A 6000-nucleotide genomic window follows, 5' to 3' on the forward strand; every position below is an offset into this window, starting at 1 on the left:
GACTGAAAGTGTATTTGCTTTAGGTAATACTAACCAAAATAATTATTTTTATTTGCTGTAGTATATAAATCAAGATTAAAAATAATGTATAGTTTACTAAAATATACCAAGTACTTTTAATCGACAACAACATAATTAGACAATAGAAATTTTAAAAACACATTGCTCTTCTTGCCAATAGGCAACATGTTTAATATTAAGGGAAAACAACTCTGTGAATCTCACAAATAAGAAGCAGGTCAAACTCTTCATAAAGGAGATGAATTCTAGTAGTGCATTTTATAAAGAAGAACACATAATTAGATAAAGGCAATTTCCGGTTCCTTTTAAAAACTGCCACACTAAAATTGTTATTCCTAAAAGCTGACAGAAAGAAAACCCTTTGCAAGGAATGAATCTCTTCAAAATTAGGAAAACATTGACAACTAAAACAATATAAGCCAAACCAAACAGAAATCATTCTAGTATACTGGGTATGGAAACAACTAAGTACATTGACATGGAAATAAAAAATAATTTCTATTTTTTGAACAATAAAGCAGTTTCATAAAGAAATTAAAGACAGTCACATAGCCATCCAGTGAAATCTGTACACGACTTGTTTTCTTGACCATGCAAATGTTTTCCTATATAATGTTAAGAGATCTGGTGAGAGAAAATCACATGTGAGAGAGGGCATGAACATTCAGAAACAAATAACTCCACTTTATGAAGGGGATCTCATTCAAGTACAACAATGTGGAAATTTAAACCTCTTATCTGCAACATGACCAAATTTTCAAGGATGTTTGGGCCAAAGGGTAGGAATGATATTCATCAAAGCAATATTACTATCATGTTTGCCAGTTTTCAGAGCAATTTGGGGTTCCTTTTCCTAAGTGGTTCAGCTACAGTCAGGAGAGGAGCCAGAAGATGAAGGTCAAATACCTGAAATACCTCATCTGTTGTGGATTAAGAAGCAAGGTATTGGATTGGTATTCCAGTACTTTGGAATGAGATCTGAGGAGTGTGGTAAATTTCAGTTCACTAATGCATAATACAGGTAATGGCTCTGATTCTTCTCTGTAGGGCTGTAACTACCATAAAAAAGCCTAGAGTACAAGATATGGCTGATCCCCAAGTGTATCACTATATCTGCCTTATGTAGGAATGGTTTCCTATTGGCTGGCTACAACTGTTGCTCCAGTATGATATGAATCTTAAAAGCATGGCAGATTAATTATCTTGGTCTATGGAGTGGCAAGTTATTGAATGACTGCACAGCCAAAGTTTTTAATCGTTTGCACAAAAATCAGGAAAAAAAAGTTGTAAAAACTTTCATTTTAAAAGTTGGGTTGTTATTTATGTGGAAGATAAAATGACAATCCATTGGATTCATAGAAATTGAGGTCTACTGTATTGGGGTAGGGAAGGTAACTAACTGAACTAGAGGATTAAATATTGAAATAGCAAGTCATTTAGCTTTACCTCATGATTTCCTAGTCTAATTTTCTTTGCATTGGACTATCCATTGAGCACATGCCAGCCCACAAGGAATAAGACAACCTATGTCCTACTCTCAACTCCACTGGAGACTATTTGGTAAATCACTTAATTTCTATGAGCATTCATTTCCTAGTTTGTAAAATTCTGGATTATATGACTTGTTTTACTTACCAGACTGTATTGTTAAAAATAATTTAAGATATGTGAACTCATTTTTCTTAAATTATTTTTCAGCCACACCCGGCGGCTTGTGGGATCTTAGTTCCCCAACCAGGGATGGAACCTGTGCCCCCTGCAGTGGAAGCATGGGGTTTTAACCACTGGACTGCCAGGGAATTCTCATTTTTCTAAAGTTTTAAAGCATGTTATAGTTGTAACATATTTATTTATTTATTTATTTATTGCGGTACGCGGGCCTCTCACTGTTGTGGCCTTTCCCGTTGCAGAGCACAGGCTCCGGACGCACAGGCTCAGCGGCCATGGCTCATGGGCCCAGCCGCTCCGCGGCGTGTGGGATTTTCCCGGACCGGGGCACGAACCCATGTCCCCTGCATTGGCAGGCGGACTCTCAACCACTGTGCCACCAAGGAAGCCCACATATTTATATTTTTAAGGATAACTAGGCCCTTCAGTTTATCTATCATATTCAGATATGGAATTTCTTAGGTTGCTCTCAGCTTTAGGATTTGGTGTTTTAATGAAGACCCTGAGCCATTGGCAAAAGATTAAATTATGCTCAGTATGTTCTATCAAACAAGCAGAGAAATGAGTGAAATATTTTAGATGTATTGCTTTGGAAATACTTGAAAAATACAGCTTTGAGGAATGAAATAGCTAAAATATAGCTAAGGCTCTATTTTTACATTGGAATATTTCAGATAAATTCCTATGTAACACTGTCCTTATATATCTGATATCATACTTAAAACCAGCTCTAATGCCCTAATAATGTTTTAAGTGGCTAAATCATTTGAAAAGTACCAAAAATTTTTACTCATTAAGGACTCATTCTTGGAAAGCCTGGTTTTAAAAATGGAATGAGTCCATAAAATCATTACCAATTCAAATAGAATACATTCTTGCCAACACTAAAAATTTGAATTTTGGGTAAGCCATCAACTTTTTTTTTTTTTTTTTTGTGGTATGCGGGCCTCCCTCTGCTGTGGCCTCTCCCATTGCGGAGGACAGGCTCCGGACGCGCAGGCTCAGCGGCCATGGCTCACGGGCCCAGCCGCTCCGCGGCATGTGGGATCCTCCCAGACCGGGGCGCGAACCCGGTCCCCCTGCATCGGCAGGCGGAGGCCCAGCCGCTCCGCGGCATGTGGGATCCTCCCAGACCGGGGCGCGAACCCGGTTCCCCTGCCTGGGCAGGCGGACGCGCAACCGCTGCGCCACCAGGGAAGCCCCCATCAACTTTTTTGTTTGTATGTTTACAAAGAGTTGAGCTTAGGTTAATATAATACCTTGAATATCTTTATCTTGGCCAACATGTCTCTATTAACATTGTCCTTTTAATCCATTATTATTATTCACTTTTAAATTTACATACAGTAAAAATCACTATTTTTCATGTATGGTTTTATAAGTTAAAACAAACATATATAGTCATGGAACCACCATCACAATTAAGGTACAGAACAGTTCTATCATTCTGAAAAAAAAAACCTTTATGCTGCTTATTTATAATCAATCTCTCTAGCCACCCTGCCCCTGACAATCCCTATTCTGTTCCTATTATTTTGCTTTTATAGAATGCCATATAAATGGAATAATACAGTATGTATTTTTTCTGAGACTAGCTTCTTTCATTTAGCATAATGTATTTGAGATTCATCCGTGTTGTCTCTATCAATAATTTGCTCCCTTTTCTTGCAGAGTAGCATTCCATTGCAAGAATATACCACAGTTTATCCATTCATCCATTGAAGGACATGTGGGCTGTTTTAAGTTCTTAGCTATTATGATTAAAACTGTTAAAAACATTTGTGTGCAGGTTTCTGTCTGCAAGTAAGTTTCCATTTCTCTTGAGTAAATACCTAAGAGTTGGACTGCTGGGTCATATGGTAAATGTATACTTAACTTTATAAGTTAAGTATAAACCCTTTTCAAAAGTGACTGTACAAATTTGCTTTTGCACCAACATTCTATGAAAGTTTCAGTTCTTTCACTTCCTTACCAGAATTATCATATATTTCTAAAAAATTAGTCATTTTAATAGTGTAATTGTGTATTATTATTGTGGTTTTAATTTGTATTTCCCTAGTGATAATGATATTGAGCATCTTTTGCTATTCTTATTTGTCATTCATACATCTTCTCTTTAGAAGTGTCCAAATATTTTGCAAATTTTTAAATTGGATTGTTTGTTTCCTATTATTTAACTTTTAGGGTTCATTACATATTCTGGATACAAGTTCTTTCTGAGAAATATAATTTTCAAATATTTTCTCCTCGCTTGTGCCTTGTTTTTATTTATTAACAGTGTATTTCACAGAGCAGTTTTTAATTTTGATGAAGCGCAATTCATCACTGCTCTTTAGTTTTATGGATTGTGCTTTTAGTGCCATACCTTAGAAATCTTTGTCTAGCACAAGGTCACAGAAACTTTTTCCTATGTTTTCTTTTAGTAGCTTTATATTTTTGCATTTCACATTTAAGTTTAGGATCCATTTGGAGCTGATTTTTGTGTAAGGTGTGAAGTACAGGTCAAAGTATTGTGGGTTTTTTTTGCATATGGATATCCAATTGTTCAAGTACCATTAATTGAAAAAAACTTTTTATTGAATTGCTTTTTCATCTTTGTTAAGAATCACTTGACTGTATATGTGTGGCTCTTTTTCTGGACACTCTTTTCTGTTCCATTGATCTACGTGTCAATTCTTTCATTAAAACCACACTATCTTAACTACTGTAGCTTTATCATGACTGTTGAATCAGGAAGTGTGAGCCTTCTAATACTGTACTTTTAAAAATCAATTTAGTTATTCTACATCCTTTACATTCTCATATGAATTTTAGAATCAGATTGTTGGTACCAACAAAAATTCTGCTGGGATTGGATTGAATCTATAGATCAGTTTAGGGACAATTGCTGTGTCTTCCAAATCATGAATATGATATACTTCTAATTATTTAGATCTTGTTTGATTTCTTTCCTCAGAGTTTCATAGTTTTCAGTATACAGATTCAGTACATAGTCTGTTAAATTTATACCTGTGTATTTCTTTTATTTTTTATTTATTTATTTTTTTTGCGGTACGCGGACCTCAAACTGTTGTGGCCCCTCCCGTTGTGGAGCACAGGCTCTGGACACACAGGCTTAGCGGCCATGGCTCATGGGCCGAGCCGCTCCGCGGCACATGGGATCCTCCCGGACTGGGGCATGAACCCGCATCCCCTGCATCGGCAGGCGGGCCCCCAACCACTGCGCCACCAGGGAAGCGCCTGTGTATTTCTTATGTGTGTGTGGTTTTTTTGAAGGGGGAGGGGGCTATTGTAAATGGTATTTTTAAAATCATGGTTACTATAGTTTAAAATAATGTAGTGTATACTTGAAATTTGCTAAGAGAGTAGATCTTAAGTGTTCTCACTACAACAAAAAGAAACAGAGCTATGTGAGGTGATGGATATCACATATGCATTACCTTGATTGTACTAATCATTTCATAATACATATATATATATCAAACCATCACATTGTACACCTTAAATATATACAATTTTCATTTGTGAATTATACCTCAATAGAGCTGGAAATGAAAAATATTTCCAATTGTTCATTGCTAGGGTATCAACATACAATTTATTTTGGTATATTCACTTTGCTAAATTCATTGATTGGTTCCAGCAGCTTTTTTGTTGATTGTCTGGAATTTTCTAAACAATTATGTCATCCACAGAGAAGGGCTTGTTTCTTCTTTTCCAATACATTTGCCTTTTATTTTTTTTTAACATCATTATTGGAGTGTAATTGCTTTACAATGATGTGTTAGTTTCTGCTGTATAACAAAGTGAATCAGCTATATATATACATATATACCCATATCTCCTCCCTCTTGCATCTCCCTCCCACCCTCCCTATCCCACTCCTCTAGGTGGTGACAAAGCACCGAGCTGATCTCCCTCTGCTATGTGGCTGCTTCCCACTAGCAATCTATTTTACATTTGGCAGTGTATATATGTCCATGCCACTCTCTCACTTTGTCCCAGCTTACCCTTCCGCATCCCCATGTCCTCAAGTCCATTCTCTACATCTTTGTCTTTATTCCTGTCCTGCCCCTAGGTTTTTCAGAACCACTGTTTTTTTTGGTTTCCCTATATATGTGTTAGCATACGGTATTTGTTATTCTCTTTCTCACTTACTTCACTCTGTATGACAGACTCTAGGTCCATCGACCTCACTACAAATAACTCAATTTCGTTTCTTTTTATGGCTGAGTAATATTCCATTGTATATATGTGCCACATCTTCTTTATCCATTCATCTGTCGATGGACACTTAGGTTGCTTCCATGT

At 36.6% G+C, this 6000-nt stretch overlaps 1 protein-coding gene across 1 annotated transcript in view; it reads right to left on the bottom strand.

Moving 5' to 3' along the window:
* The window catches only part of HDX (highly divergent homeobox), a 169638-nt gene that overhangs the window by 145102 nt on the left and 18536 nt on the right, over positions 1–6000 (bottom strand). The gene's annotated exons all lie outside the window — the stretch shown is intronic.

The sequence above is a fragment of the Physeter macrocephalus genome, chromosome 21 (assembly GCF_002837175.3).
Source record: "Physeter macrocephalus isolate SW-GA chromosome 21, ASM283717v5, whole genome shotgun sequence".
NCBI classification, from domain to species: Eukaryota; Metazoa; Chordata; class Mammalia; order Artiodactyla; family Physeteridae; genus Physeter; species Physeter macrocephalus.